This window comes from Equus quagga, chromosome 10, assembly GCF_021613505.1.
Source record: "Equus quagga isolate Etosha38 chromosome 10, UCLA_HA_Equagga_1.0, whole genome shotgun sequence".
In the NCBI taxonomy this organism is placed as follows: domain Eukaryota; kingdom Metazoa; phylum Chordata; class Mammalia; order Perissodactyla; family Equidae; genus Equus; species Equus quagga.
The window spans coordinates 84,702,467-84,719,016 of NC_060276.1; the positions used below are offsets into that span (position 1 = coordinate 84,702,467).

At 41.0% G+C, this 16,550-nt stretch overlaps 1 protein-coding gene across 6 annotated transcripts in view; it reads right to left on the reverse strand.

Moving 5' to 3' along the window:
• The window catches only part of JADE3 (jade family PHD finger 3), a 136,056-nt gene that overhangs the window by 87,657 nt on the left and 31,849 nt on the right, over positions 1–16,550 (reverse strand). The window contains exon 2 of one of the 6 annotated variants that reach the window (XM_046674069.1): positions 9,150–9,217. The exons of the other annotated variants lie outside the window; for them this stretch is intronic. The gene's annotated coding sequence lies outside the window, so the exon portion shown is untranslated. The remainder of the gene's footprint in view (positions 1–9,149; positions 9,218–16,550) is intronic. 6 annotated transcript variants of the gene reach the window in all.

The following is a 16,550-nucleotide window of genomic DNA, read 5'->3' on the forward strand; positions in this document are numbered from 1 at the left end:
TTATTGTTTTCTGCTAAGCGCTCTGTTGTTCTTCGCTCTGGGGTGTGTTTTGGGGGGGGGGGGGGGGGGGGGGGGGGGCGGTGGGCGGCTGTTTTTCCAGTACTTGCATTTTTTAGTTTCCTTGTCTGGATTTTAGTTATTTTACTACCTATTAGCATTTAAAAAAGGTTAACAGAGAATATTTAAAATGTTTAACTTGAGAAGGAATAAAACTCTAATTAATTAGTTACACCACTTGTTAGTTCTGTAAAAGAAAGAAATGATGAGTGAGAAAGTTGGAAAGTACTGACTAAAATGTGGCTTTCTGAGAATTAGTTGAGTTCAGTCATTTATGCTGTTCATGCTTCACTACGCCAGGAAGCCAGATTTGGATACAGATAAGTAGTCATTTGAGACAAAACAGCAAAAGGTTACCCCTGAATTGTCTGAAATGCTAACGGAAGGGATCACTAAAAGATCTAAGATGAGGACTAGAGAGCATAGATGGAACTACACAGATATAAACTCATTAGTTTATAATTATCTTCTCTTGGCCCCAGAAAACCAAACATTCATGTAAACTAAAAGTATCCATATAGGAATATGAATCACAGAGAAAAGGAAAAAGATTTTTCTTCTCTATCCATTTCTCCTATCATCTCAGTGCTATTTTAATTACTTCAAGTGAGAGTGTTTTACAAAAATAGACAAATAAAAAGTAAAACTCAAAAACTGAAATAAAGATTCATTGTTGCTTTGTGTGGAAAGTGATTACCTTGTCAAAAATACATGTGAGCCCAGACCACAGTTGATGGTCATAGTGATGAAACTTTCCTGGACACTAAGTCTCAATATTCTCTTATCTGAGAATGTGCGATTTAATTTCATCCTTCAAGATCAAAGGCACATAAATTAACGTGGCCCATTGATTCGATGAATCTAGGGAAAGCTGCCAGGTGAGGCAGGTCCACAGAATAACTCATTAGTTTATAATGCTTAAAACAACTTTGGGCAAACTGTTGAGAATTCAACAGAGATTAAAACACCCAAAGACACTCATAAATATATCTTTCAACACAGTTGACCAGAAAACATCCAACTTCTACTTGACCACTCCAGCAACAGGAAGCTCACTATCTAACAAGGCAATCCATTCCAAATTTTTAGACAGCCCTAAATGAAGAAATAATTTTCTAAGAACAGAAAAAATCTGCCTTTTAACTTCCTAATTCTGCCTTTATACTAGATTTGCACCTTTTAACAGGTTCAGATCTCTCCCTACCTTTATCCCCAAACTCTCTTGACCCTACATCATTTTTCTCTATTTAATACCTAATTTTTTTCTTTCCCCTCTCTTGCAAATTCCTCAGAAAGTAGTCTATGGTCTGTCCTCCCTTCCTTGCCCTCAGTCACTCCTCAATTGGCAAAGTCACCAGTGTGTGCATATTTCCCAACCGTCATCTCTAAGTTCCTGTATACTGTATTTGACATGCGGATCACACCCTCCCCCCTTCCCACGGCTCCTCTTGAAACAACTGCCTTGGTTTCCAAAGGCGTTTCCCAGGTTCCCTGTGTTACTCCCTAATATCCTTTTCTTCCTCTAACCATCTTGTAAGTGATGGTGTTTCCCCAAAGTGCCCTATTACACGACACACATGCTTATGGCGGAGAGGAAAGGAAAGGGAAAGGAAAAGAAAGAGGGAGGGAAAGAAAAGGAAGGAAATAAAAAGAAAAAAATCCAAAACCCCCTGCAAACCAGATACATCAACCTGGAAGATGATCAGCACCAAGGCCACTATCCTCTCTGCTTCACTGGCTCTTCCTTCCTTCTAGTGGTCTCAGTTGGCACCCTCCTCTATGCAGTCATAAAATCCAGAAAAACCTCTTAACTCTTTCCTTTTTCTCAACATCCAGTCATCAAATCCCGCCAAGTTAACCTTTGAAATAATCTAAATCAATATTTCTATCCCATTTTAGCCTTCATTTTCCTAGTTTGTGACCTAACCATCTCCTGAAGTGGAGACTACAACAGCAAGCAGCTTCCTAACCTGTCTTAGGACTCCTGATCATGTTGCCCTCAGATTCATCCTCCACCCAACTGCCAGACTTATCTGAAACACAAATTGGACCATGCCCCCTCATTGCTGAGAGACTTCAATGGCTTCCCTTTATTAGGGTCCTCCTCAAGGCCAACAAGTTCCTCCACAATCGAGCTGCACCTACTCCTGCAGCTTTATCCCTCACCACACTCTGCCCTGGTCTTATGCTCTAAGAATCCTGAAACTCTGTAGTTCCCACTTCATGCTGCTTCTCACCCCTATGCTTTATAGAATCACACCATCCCTCTTGCCTGGAAGGCCCTCTTCTCACGTCCTCACTTTGAAAACATATAAACTCATCTTTATAAGGCTTAGCAAAGATGTCACCTCTTCTAGAAAGCCTCCCTCACCTGACTCATCCACACCTTGAAAATCCCAACCGCAGCAGGCTCTCAGAGTGGCCTGTGTACAGCACCACCACTAATAAACTATCTCGTAACTACTGATATATATTTAAAAATCTCCAACTAGAATATGAGTTCCTACCAGGGATGGGCTAGATTTTTAAAAAATTCATAATGGATGTTATTCTTCATTTCTCTGAAAATCTGAGACTTTAAAGTCATTCTAAAATGATTCTCATTGGGAATGAATTTATTTGCTGGTTGCTAATTTGGACAACTGTCCTTACTTTGAAATTTTAGTTTTCACGCTAACCTTGGAGAAAGTTCATTTCCCTCTTTCATTCACCCTCTCCATTGAGAGTTGCTTCCTCCCAGGATTCTCAGTCCCATCCCAACAATACGGAGAAAAATACAGATTTAGACAGTAAGCCAATAAGACACTTGTCTCTGCACCTGAGTCTCTCTCCACTCTCCTGCCTGCCACTCTGAATAGAAGTAACATCTTTTTCTGTCTCTGTTCATGAGTAATCCTTGACTTCACTCGTCAGGGATCATTTCCGCCATTCACTGAGTGTTTTGATCCCCATTATCTACAAATATACAATTCCCAGCCATCTCTACTGTTTTCTGGATCTAGAGTCCAGCATGTCAGTAACTAGAGGCCCTACCAATCTCCACTTATTGTTTCATGTTTCTGGTCCAAAGATTTATCTTTTCTTGATCACAGATATGTCTTTCTAATTTTTTATTTTATCTATTATCACTTCATTTAGAAAAAGAGATATGAGCTTAAAGTATGAAATCAGAGTCATCTTGACCAGAAGCCCTTAGGTTTAAGTTTCACAAGTACTACATAATTTCTTAGATCAGGGATCAGCAAACTACGGCCCTAGGCCAAATCTAGCTCACTGCTTGTTTTCGGTGTAGCCGTGAGCTAAGAATAGCTTTTACATTTTTAAATGGTTGAAAAAAATCAAATGAAGAAGAAGAAGAGTTTGTGACATGTAAAAATTATGTAAAATTCTTATTTCAATGTCCACAAATAAACTTTTACTGGAATACAGCCATGCCCATTCATTTACACTGTTCTGGTTATCAATTGCTGTGTAACAAACCACTGCAAAACATAGTGGCATAAAGCAACCACCACCAGTTTATCATCTCACAAATACTGTGGGTCAGGAATTCAGATAAGACACAGCAGGAATGGCTTTCTTCTACTGCAAGATGTCTGGGACCTCAGCTGGGAAGACTCAAACAGCTGGAATCATCTGGAGGCTTCTTCACTCATCTGGCACCTTTGACAGAAATGACTGGGCTTAGCAGAGACCATCTCTGGAGCACCCACATGAAGCCTCTTTAGCACAGGGGGCCCTCAGGGTAGTCAGACTTCTAACACAGCACCTCAGAGGTCCCAGCATGAATGTCCTAATGAACAAGGCAGAGGCTGCACTGCCTTTTATGGCTTAGCTTCAGGAGTCACATACTGTATTTTACGGGTTGAAGAAATCACAAGCTCACCTAGATTTAAGTGTAAAGAGACAGAGGCCCCGCCTCCTGAGGAGAGTAGTGTCAAAGAATCTGCGACTATGTTTTAAACTTCCATTTATGGTCTTCACATCATTTAGTAGCAAGGACAAAGAATTAATGACTGACTTAAAATGTGAGGCACACTCAGGTATCAGAGCATCCAAGTTTTAAAAAAAATTCAGCTTCACAAAAGAACTGTCATCAAGGCCCTGACTTGTGAACAATTTTAATATTTTCCTAGTTGTTTCTGATCAGTCTTTAACTTTAAATATACAGAACACATGAGTTTTTAAATGTTACAGGAGTAACTGAAGCCTTTAAGAAATCTGTATTTATGTTATATGTAGCAAAAATGCCCCCAATTCTTCACCCTTTTCTTTATCTATGCCCTTTCAAAGTGACTTTGAAGCTTGTTTCCACTCCTTGAATCTGAACTGGCTTTGTGACTTGCTTAGAGCAACAGAACGCAACAGGGCTGATGGTGTGCCAGTTCTGAGTCTAGGCCTCAAGAGGCCTTGCTGCTTCTATTCAGTCTTAGAAACCTGCCCAGCTACCATAAAAACAAGCCTGGGCCAGCCTGCTGCAGGGTAGCAGATGTATAGCCTAATGCTCCTACCCCGTACCACTGCCTCAGCTGACAGCCAGACAACCTCAGAAGCAGAGCTCCCTGCTGACCTGTAGTTGACCACAGGCATAAGGGAGACCAGCTAAGAACAGCAGAACCATTCAGCTGAACCCAGCCCAAATGGCTCACAGAATAATGAACTGAATAAATAATTACTATTTTGAGCCACTAACTTTCGAAGCGGCTAAGTATACAGGAATAGTTAACTGATGGAATTTAGAAGGTAGTTTTTAATGATTAACCACAGAATGGAAATTTCATCACATACCTCAGTCCTAGTACACTGAATCACTTTCAAGATCGAATAATTTTCCAAAGCAGGCACTGCTGCTGGGCTCCACTAAGAAAGGCATTCTAGCTAATACCAAGGTCACAGAGGGGTCAAATACCTCGCCTGAAAGAAGAAATCTGTAATAGTAGACATACAAATAGCCAATGTCACTCTATCTGCAAGTTTCTCAACCTACTTGATGCCAAGGCAGCCATAAGGTACCTCCTCAGGCCAGAGGTGAGTGGCACCTGCAATCAGCAGTTAATTAGAATGTCACAGTAACACATCCTACACCCCTAATATCTCACCTGAAGAGAACTTAGCATTGCTATTAGAATCCTTATTCTTTTTAGTTATAATCCCCATCCTCTTTATCTGCACGGTTACCCTTCAGTGCACGCCAGTAAAGGCAGAGCAGATACCAACTCAAAAGATTAATTATACACATGTAAGTACGAAGTCATTAAAAAATATGCGAGAATTTACACATCCAATGATAGGCTGACTTGCAAGAGACCCTCTGAGGTAGCAAATGTTTGTTCCAACAATGCAATTTCTCAAAATACTTAGGACATTTTTTGCTTGGATTTGCTTTCTGCTCCCTTTGGCATAACATGTTTCTTTAAATAAGGTCAATGGAAGCAAATTTTTTCTCTGAGAGGGAATTTAATTTTGGAAACAATCAAATGTTATTCAAAGTCCATTCAAGTGAAGACACAATTGAGGTGTGTAAAACTAGTTTTAGTCAGTAACAAGCTGGGACAGTAAATTGCAAAGCTGACTGATAATTCCAATTCCACTGTCATTAGCTGTCAGGTTAAAACTCTAAAAGCACAAAAACCTTTAATGGCTTCCTACAGCTCACAGCACAAATTTCAAACTCCTAGGCCTAGTATCCAAGGCACTCTACAATGTGGCCACAGCTCATCTTTCTAGTTTTATTTTCCTTGCATAGTCTTTTCTCTAGGAAGCTGAGCCCCTCATTCCTCCCCACTCACAGTCCTGGTGCTTTCTCGCGTGCATGCATCTGTTCACACTCCTCCCATGGACCACCTGCTATGTCCATGTCATCTGTCCCTGTACCTGATACAGTGCCCAACACTGTACCTACCTCAAATAAATACCCAAGGAATGAATGAAGTGAATAATCAATTCCTCAGGTGGCTTATAAAATGGCTCTGAACGGGGGCCGGCCCCATGGCCAAGTGGTTAAGTTCCCATGCTCCGCTTTGGCGGCCCAGGGTTTCACTGGTTCGGATCCTGGGCACGGACCTAGCACTGCTCATCAAGCCATGCTGAGGCAGCATCCCACATGCCACAACTAAAAATATACAACTATGCACCGGGGGGCTTTAGGGAGAAAAAGGAAAAATAAAATCTTAAAAAAAAAAGGGTTGAGGTTTAATAAAAATTGATCGTTTAAAAAAAAAAAACGGCTCTGAAGGTAATTCCAAAAAGGAGAGCTCCAAAAACATTCTGAGTAAGGTAGTAAGTAGCTGGCCTGCAACATGCATTTTGAGGATGAAGTTATGAAATGGTGGAATAGCAACTGTTTGTAGTCATGCCTAATGACTGCGTAAGAAGGCCTAGTGAATCAGGTACCGGGACAGAAATGAATTAAAAATTTGAGGCTACTCCAGTCTACTAAGACATGGATCACAATACCATTGTATTTAAGAGAACGGGGTTTTAGATTTCTTTGGGATTCTCTCTCAAGAATATCCAAGTTAAAAACAAACACTACTTTTGGATATATACCTAGAATTGAGATTGCTGGATCATATGGTTGTTCTATTTTTAATTTGTGAGAATCTCCACATTGTTTTCCATAGTGGCTGCACCATCTTATATTCCCAGCAACAGTCTACAAGAGTTCTAATTTCTCCACATCCTTACCAACACTTGCTATCTTTTCTTTTAATATATATAATAGCCATCCTAACAAATGCGAGGTAATATCTCATTGTGGTTTTGATTTGCATTTCCCTGATTATTAGTGATGTTGAGCACCTTTTCATATAACTGTTGGCCATATACATCGAAAAGAATTGAAGTCAGGACCTCGGAGAGATATCTGCACTCCCATGTTCATTGCAGCATTATCCACAACAGTCAAGATATGGAAACAACCCAAATGTCCACCGACAGATGAACAGTTAAAGAAAATGTGGTATATACATACAATGGAATATTAGTCAGTCTCAGAAAAGAAGGGATCCTGTCATTTTCGACAACATAGATGAACCTGGAGCACGTTATACTAAGTAAAATAAGCCAGTCACAGAAGGACAAATACTGCATGATTCCACTTAGATGAGGTACCTAAAACAGTCAAACTCAGTGAAGCAGAGAATAGAATGGTGGTTGCCAGGGGCTGCGAGGAGGGGGAAATGGGGAATTGTTCAATGAGTATAAAGTTTCAGTTATGCAAGAGGAGTAAGTTCTAGGGATCTGCTGTGCAACATAGTGCCTATTAACAATACTGTATTGTGCACTTAAAAATTTAAGAGGGTAGACCTCATGCTAAGTGTTCTTACTACACACACACAAGAGGCACAAGGAAACTTTTGGAGGTGATGGATATGTCTATTACCTTGACTGTGATGATGGTTTCACAGGTATATGCATATGTCCAAACTCATCAAATTGTGTACAGTGAATGTGGAGTTTCTGTATATCCATTATACCTCAATAGGGCTGCTACAGAAAACACCAGTTCGATAAGTGATGGACATGTCACAAATTATTATAAAGAATAAGACTCTAAGAATTTATGAGATCCTTCCCCTTCTGAAGTTAAGCCCAATACAATAGTAAACTGAGAATATTTTCAAAGTGTGTGGCAAAATTAGCTATTATTAGGTTAAACCACATGAAATTGCCATTGTTGTAGATCAAAATGTTTGAATATCAGCAACGGTTCAATTGAATACTGCAGGATTTTGCTCATGAACAAAAGTAAGTAAAAAAAGAAAAGACTCTTTCCTTTGCTTCTCTCCCTTTGTCTCCAAAGCTCTCGCACACTCTGGAGAACCTTAATTCCTATGAACCTTTGAGGACTTACAATAAACAAAGAAATACAGGAAGCCTTGCCTATACATATATTATTTCCTAGTTCAAAACACCTCGTTTCCTTTAGGAGTTGTATTCCACTTACCAGACTCAAGGTAATTGGCCTGTGAGTCCCCAGTGGGGCATTAGGTCTCTTCACCTACATCTCAAATTTCTGGGTCAGATCTGAGCACCCTCTTCCCATGTTCCATTTACACACTGCAAATAGGCCATCACATCCAGGATTCCTGAATGTTGTTTAATGCAAGAGGAGGTTGCTGACAAAAAGCCATCTGATTATTACTGTCAGCGTGGGCTTGGTGGGTGGGTGGGGGGCGGGGCTTGATTTTATTCTTATTTCTTCCTTTTTTCCCGCCCCAGAGTTGCAGCCAGCTGGCTAGACTATCCTCTCCAGGTCTCTTGTCGGTCAGAGCAGGAAAAGCCTCCTAGGCAGGATTCCTAGCCCTGTGTGTGGCTGGAGTGGTGAGGCAGCTCCCCTCCATTTTCCTGGGCAGCAGCAGGAAGACCCTGTGAGGAGGCGCAGGTGCTGGGACTAACTGGCACACTCCCAGGCCACAGTCAACACCACGTGCTCCGAACAGAGGCTCAATTTTAATCCTTCTGAGACACCATTTCAGGAATCAGCTAATACACAGACATGTAATCAATGTAATGCTTTTGTGTGCTTGTGTGGGTCTGGAACTGGTGAATTTTCCACATTAAAATTTTTAGAATTTTCTACATAGAAATTTTTAGAATTACCCAAGTATAAATGCAGTCTTTTTTATGGTAAATGTTATCTCATGAGAAACACTGAATACATAATTTCAGCTTCAATGGTCAGAAGATCCTGTGCTTTCAAGTTTACTGTTAGAAATGCAAAACAAAGACAAGCAAAACTCCATCATCCCACCTCTGTTCCCTCAGTACAGGATGTTTTCCTTTTTCAAAGGTTTTTTTTAAAAATAAGATCATTCATCCAGTGTGTTTTAAATAACTGATTTTCTCTATTTTCTCAAGAAGATTATTGCACAGTCTAATTAAGTTCTCCCTCAGGAAACATCAGCCTTGACATGTAAAGAAAGACAAAACAATGGTGGCAGATTGTAGAAACAGGAATATTTGATTTTTTCCAACAGAAAAACTATAAAAATTAAAAGTGCCAAGATTATCCTTGTACTATTAACATGCAGTGATTTGAAATATCAGCAATTCACAGGAGACTGGTAAAAAGTTCTTTGTTTACTTACTGTTTTTCCCAGGTTCTGAATTCAGAATCCCACACTCCTACTTTGACAGCTGACAGCATTACAAACACCTAAAAACAAGTTCAGAGGGTTCCATTGCAGACAGTATAAGTGATGCTTGTTTTCTGCATGACCTGTCTCAGAAGTAAAGTCAAGAAGGAACTGCGTTTCATATGTTCACTCTTACACAGGGCCCATCGAAGAACTCAGTAAAGATTCGATGAAGGAACTTGGGCTGGAATTTGGGAAACCTGGGTGTTAGATCAAAGTTCTAGTCCATTACCATACAATTTTTATTATAGCGGCTTTGCAGTAAGTTTTAATCTGGTAAAGCAAACTCTCCTCACAAGTTTTCCTGATGATTCTTGGGCATTTATTCTTTCCAAAAATGCAAATCTGATCATGATACTCCTGAGATTCCCTTGTAGCCCCCTGCAGGACTGCAGTTTAGTAGAGTGGACAGTACAAGTTTAGGACCAAAGCTGACTGCTTAAAAGGAGAGGAGAAGCAGTGCCACCACTAGAGAGCTCCTTTCTCTGCCCTGATTGCTCACCAGGCTCACTCTTTCCTTTGAGTAAGTGTTGAACAAATATTTAACAATGGTTCTGCAAGGGTGCTGTGTCAGGGGTCCCCAAGTTCTGTGATTCACCAGGAGGACTCGCAGAACTCTGTATATAATCATACTCATGGCTATGATTTATTACACTGAAAGGATACAAAACAAAATCAGCAAAGGGAAAAGGCACACAGGGTGAAATCCAGGGGACACCAGGCACAAGCTTCCAAGAGTCCTCTCCCAGCGGAGTCTCACAGGATGCACTTAATTTCCCTAGCAACAGTTGTGACAACACATGAAATGTTGTCTACTAAGGAAGATCATTAGACACTCAGCGCCCAGGGTTTTGACTGGAGGCTGGTCACATAGGCACCCTGTGATTGGCAAATACCCGAATTCTAGACTCTAAAAAGGAAAGCAGATACTCATAAGAAACCACACTATTTGTATAAACAGTTGAGGCACAATGAGCCACCCTTACCAGTTCTGGGAATGGTGGGAACCCTCCCAAAAATCAAGTTCCCAGATGCCAGCCAAAGGACAACCTTGTAAGCAGGCCTTTCAAAGTCAGGCCTGCTAATGATAACACTTTTTTGCACAGATGACAATCATTAGCCTGGCTGGGCACCAAACCAACATGTCCTGCCCAGGCCTGGATGGGGTAAACAAAATCAAGATAGTTCTCTGAGCAGGGTAAAGGCAGCAGGAATGGAGCAAAACCCACCCTCTCCCAGTGGCAGGAAGGAAGGAGCAATGAAGACTGCTTCCTGGGAGAGGCAATGCCTGAGCCAGGTCTGGACACATGCCAGATATTGCAGCATCCCTAGTTTAAGTCCCAACCAGGTAAGTGATCTTGGTTAGTTAATTAACTAGACTAAGCTAGATACCAGATAGTGAGTTACATGAACCAGGGCTATTAATCACCGATTCCCTGCTTAAACTTTGTATGGCTTCCAAACCTCTTACAAGCCATGTGGCCTTGCTAGAGGTGGTGCCAACCTACTTCTCCAGTCCCACTTGTGCCTCTCTGCCCCTTCAGTCTCTGTGATCCAACCATCCTGGCCTCCTTTCAGTGCCTGGAATATGCTCCTTTCTACCTCCAAGACTCTGTGCATACTATTCCACCTCCCCACCCCACCCCTAGATCGCTCATCATCATCCTACCAACTTCACATAGCTAAGCCCTACTCATGTCAGATTTCAATCCAAATGACACCTCCTCAGGGCAGCCTTCCCCTACCTGCCCCAGAGTACCTCAGAACCTCTGTCATTTGCCTTCCAGCACCACTAACTTCTCCTTTATCACTGTGAGCAGATTAAAGTCCATTTTTTTAATACTTACTTCAAAAAGGCTGAGACCATGCCTGTGTTGTTCACTGTGATAACCCCTGAGCTTAACACAGTGCCTACCACATAGTGGGCACTCAGCAAATGTATGGAAGAGGAATAAATGAGTGGTCCATGTGGTCTGGGTGAAGGCAATCTCTGTCCCCACGCCAGAACAGATACACACCTCCTGGGTCTAAGGCACATGACCCAGGCTAGATCAACAAGTCATCCAATGGTTTTGACGGAAGTATTGGGAGAGGGGCACTGCATCTGCTGCAAATAGCCTGCCTGACAGTGAAACTAACTCAGAGGAAAGGCGAGCTGAGGAGATTCAGGGCTGCAATGAGTGTGAGGATGCAGCCATTCCTAAAGGCAGTAGTCCATGGGCTATTCGTTTAACAGTAAACTTTCTTTGGCTAAATTGAGTTGGGGTTCTGACACACGTAACTAAGAATCCTAATACAATCCTAATACAAAAATACTAACTGGAATTAGACATGTAATTGGTCCCAAAGAACAAGAGAAAGACCACCAGCAAGCCTAACTTGTAATGATCCAAGCTACTGGCTTAGAGAGTCCTTATACTTCCTTGAACTATGACCAGGTTTGGTTCTGGTGCAAGGAGAAAAGACACCCTGGCTGGGGAGTAGAGCACGGCATCCTAGCTGGTCATAACCCTAAAAACTACCTTGTTCCTCTCCTCAGGGCTAAAAGACTATTTGCAGCTATGACAGCAGAATCACTTCCTCTCGTCTATGAAAACTCACAGACACCAGACTTCACAATAGGCTGGAGAGAAGCAAAAATCTCTTTTATTTTCAAAGGGGTAGAGTATAATCATTAACAAATAAAAAGCCTGAATTTCACTCTAAACTAAATTTTAGACCAGATTAATAAAGCAGTGGTTGGATGAGCACTTGAAAAAGAAAAAAAATTGTCATTAGCAGCCAGCACAGGCTCTCTAAAATCAGGACACATCCAACTTAACCAAGACTCCTTTCTATTCCAGTCACTCAATTCATTTATTGAGGTAATTATTTATAGGTATAGTATATGTGGAGGCAGCTCACAAAGGCTATCAGGATTTTCCAGTTGATAAGATGAAGAATCCAGGCTATAGGCAGGCAAACCTGAAAGGTGTCTTGTGGGACACAGAGCTATACCCCTGGCCCTGTGCTGATCAAAACTTTGATCAGGAAAATAGATGAACCTAGGATGATTGACTTAGGAGGGATAACATTCATCAGGGGAAAGGGAAAAATTCAAAAGCTAACATGACAAAGAAAAACAGGATGAAATTTAACTAGAACATATGTAAAGCCACTGCAATTTTAAAAACCCTGTTCACTAAATATAAGATGATAGCAGGTCAGTTTTTGGCGCCACCAAATACCACAGCTCCTCAACTTGGGCTGAATTTGGAAAAATACCATCTACCTCAGTCAGCCAACAACTGGACAACTAAGTTCCAGTCTGAGCATCACAGAGAAACAATGACCAACAAAAGTGAATCCAGAGAGGGGAACCAAGATTAGAAAAAGGTTTGGGAATCATGTCACACAAATGACAGCTGAAAGGGTGAGAATGTAAACTGGTACAGCCAGTTTGGATAGCAAAGACAGCATTCTGTAAAACCGAAAATATCCATATTCTGTGACCCAGCAATCCTATTTCTAGATACATATCCTGGAGAAACACTCAAAAATTTACACAATTGCCAATATGGAATTGCTTATAAAAGCAAATTTTAGGAAGTACTTAGCTTCTGTCACTAGGAGAATAGCTAGACAGAATAAGACCTATTTACACACTGCGAAACTTTGCAGCACCTACAATGATGTAGGTCTACTTATCAATCAGGATGGGCTAAGTTTGCCAAAGTAACAAAAGGAGCCTAAAATCTGAGTGGCTTAACACAACTAAAGTCTATTTATTCCTACACTACATGTTTAAAATGAGTTGGCAGGAAAGCTCAATGTAGTTATTCTCAGGCCCAGGCTGACAGAGGCCCCATCTCTATTTGCCAGGGGAATAAAACATGGTAAATCTCATACTGGCTCTTAAAACTCCCATTTAGAAGTGCACCCATTACTTTCGCTGACATTTCATTGAGCACACCAAGTACATGGCCACACCTAACTTCAAAAGGGGCATGAACTACAATCCTGCCATATGTCCAGATGGCAGACAGCCCAAAATATGTTATGTTATATATAATGACTAATACAATATAAACTATGGAAACATTAATACAAAACATATGAAAAGATCTAAGACATTTTGCTGTGTGGAGAAAACACACAGACACATTCATAATACCATTTATGTAAATTAAAAGAGATCCAAAACAAATCTATATGTTGTTTATACACACCTATTTATGCATGAAAACTGGGAGGCGGGAGGAAGATGACACTAGAAGGGGTGATCAAAGGGGAAATAATCATTTCTGTAATGTTTTAATTCCTTTATTTAAGAAAATTAAAAATATGACAAAATTTAATTGTTGATAATTCTGGCTGGTGGAAAATACGAGTGTTCATTATATTATTCTCTGAATTTTTCCACTGCATTAAAATCCTTGAAAGAAGCTGTCGAAAGAACCAGGAATTTTTTAATCTAAGAAATCACAGGTGGGAGAAAGGGGAATGGGAAGTAGGAAAATAGATGGCTTCAACTATTTTGGACAAAGGAGATTTACTCTGTGTGGCTATGGAGAGAAGAGCTGGAAACAATGGCAAGAGTTCCTGGGAGGCAGACCTTGGTTGGGAATAAAGAACGACCTATCATGGAAAGATGAGTGAGTAGCCTCAAACATGGATGGAGGAAAAATATGTATTCTTTGGGGGGAAAAAGTGGTCAAGAGTCAGACAACTTCCTGTCTGACAGAATATTGTGGAGAGGATTCCTGCACTGGGAAGGTACCTGGATTTGGTGATCTCCAAGGTCCTTCCACTTCTCAGGTTCCATCAACCTTGGACCAGAACCTCTCAGTTTAGAGCTCACAGGCTCTGGGAAATGCAGCACAGTTATCCCAGGACAAGCTCTAAAAAATAATGAAACAATCTGAATTCAATACAGCCTTTGATGGTGTTACCTGGAAATATTTCATAATCAGTAAGAAATAATTCACTTAATCGGGCCTGAAAATTATTATTGGCAGGGGGTCACAAGAATTATACTGGCCTTGAATAAAGCTAGCTTTAATTCCCATGTTTTGGTCAACTTCATGCACATAATTAAATTGGTATTATTTGTAGAACTGTTGACTATTTAATCACTGTTTCTGTGACTTATTAGCTGTTCTTCCAGTACCAAAGTCAAATTGTTCCCACTGCTAAAGAGATCTCCACTGAAACATCCCACTGAAATGAATATTTGTAAAATGAAAGAGTAAGAATAATGAGTGTGTTTTCTTTGTAAACAGTTGCTTTGGCTACTGCCAAAAGAAAAAATAAAAGTCTTAGCAGTGGAAACGAGTATCACTGACCTGTCCTTGTGTGAGGAGGGTCAGTCTGGCATAAAAACAGTGGGCTCAGAATTCAGGCAGCCTCCTACTGCTGCCCTGCTCCCAGCCAAGAAGACACTGGATTTTAGCAGGAGTAAATGAGACAGCATGCTGTACCTGAGGATTTTCTTTCCAAAAGGTACCATGTCTTTCACACCAACAAGTTTTTATCTGTACATAGTTAATATACGCCCAGAAGGTTATGAGTTGAGCAGCCTTACATGCCTGGAACCTGATGGATCTAAATAGACACCTGGGAAGTCCACTGTGGTTTTTAAGGAACGTATGTTTCCATCATAAAAATACTGAAAGCATGCTACAACATAAAAACATGTGCTTTTTGCCCATGTGTTTTTGCCCATTTAGGATCTCCCTCCTGCACGGATTCTGTATCACATAGCTAACAATAGGAAATACATAAAAAGTAACTATTATTTAGTAGTTTCTTATTAAATTTCAAGATTAACAACAAACAAAACAAAATCAAAAAATAGCTGAGAGGGCTCTGATCTATTCCCAAATTAATGAAATCACTGTGGCTTGAATACCACTTTCTTTCTAGACACATATTCCTGGCTGTGCTGGAGCTTCATGTGGCCTGGCCCCATTACCACCAGAAATACTGTATGAGAGAAAAAGCCCTAATATGCTGGAAAAGTGGCTGGCTAGACCACCACAATGCCTTGCAGAGACTCAGGTCTGGTCCTAACCTATGAGCAAAAGCTGATTACTCACCCCCACCTCTCCAGCCTAGCTTCTCCATCCTTCAAGTGCAAGCACTTACATCCTAAGATGTCACAGGGCAGTGTAATTATCCTTGGAAGACAGACTCTAGTGATAAAATTAAGACTGTAATGTTAGGAAGGAGAGAGTGTGGGGGAAACCAGAGACAAACAGAGGAGGGAGGAGGAGAAAGGGGTTGATGAATGAAGTCCTGGGGGCAAAGGTTACTGGAAAACAGCAGGACAGAAGTAAGAGAATGTGACAGAAAGGCAGCGCCAAGGAAAACAAGGAGGTCAATGATATGCTGCATGAGGACAAAGAGCTGTACTTCTGGATGAGATTACCATGTATGCCTTTGGAAAATTGGCTTTGTTTTTCAGGAGGTCATTATGCATTCTGCCAATAGTGTAGCTCCTCTGCTTATCCTTAGAAGCTTTTGTCCACTAACTACGCCAAACACTACATCTCTGAAACTATTATTTCAGATATAAATACTTTGGGAAGGAGGGGAAACTAACCCAAAACATCACTTAAATATCAGTTAAAACTTCTAGTTCCAGGTAAGATGGAATAAAACACACCCACCTTTACGTACACTGAATGCAACTATAAATTCTGTACAGAATGCATGGGCAGCGATTAGAGAACACTTTAAAGCATATATCAGCAGGTGGATCAGGGAAGAATACCGGAATGCCAAGAATGAACTGTTAGTGCCTTTGCTATTTTTTTCCTTCCAGTATTCTCTGGCCTGAACTCAACACAATACCTGAAAGTGAGCACTGTGGTTAGAGCACATGTTCTGGCTCAAGGTGCTTTTTTTGGAAAAGGGAACTACTAAAACTCAGAGAGACTAGGGGGAAATCCCCTGGGTTTTTCTCTCCTTTTTCTCCCTTCTTTCATGCCCAGAAAATCCCATGGTGGAGGCTGCAGCAGCAGCAACGAAAGTGATTGGGAGAGGGAAAGTTAAAATTCTCGAGGGAGAAGAACTTTCCATTTCATTTGGTGGAGCTATAACTCCAAAAGGGCAAAGTCAAATCTCATTGTTTTTTCTTACTTTCTCTCTGCCTTCCTGCCCCTTGTGCCCCAGAGGCAGTGCATCGTTAAAGTGGGTGGTTTCTGACTGGAAGACGAAAAAGGAAAGCTCTAGGAAACCAGAAAGCACCATGGAAACAAAGAAGAGGGAAGAAGTGAGGAAAGCAAACTTATAAAGCCACTTATGAGCAACTCGGGTGACCCCCCCCCCCCAACCTCTCTGCATGTGTGGATTTGATCCTAATTAGCATGT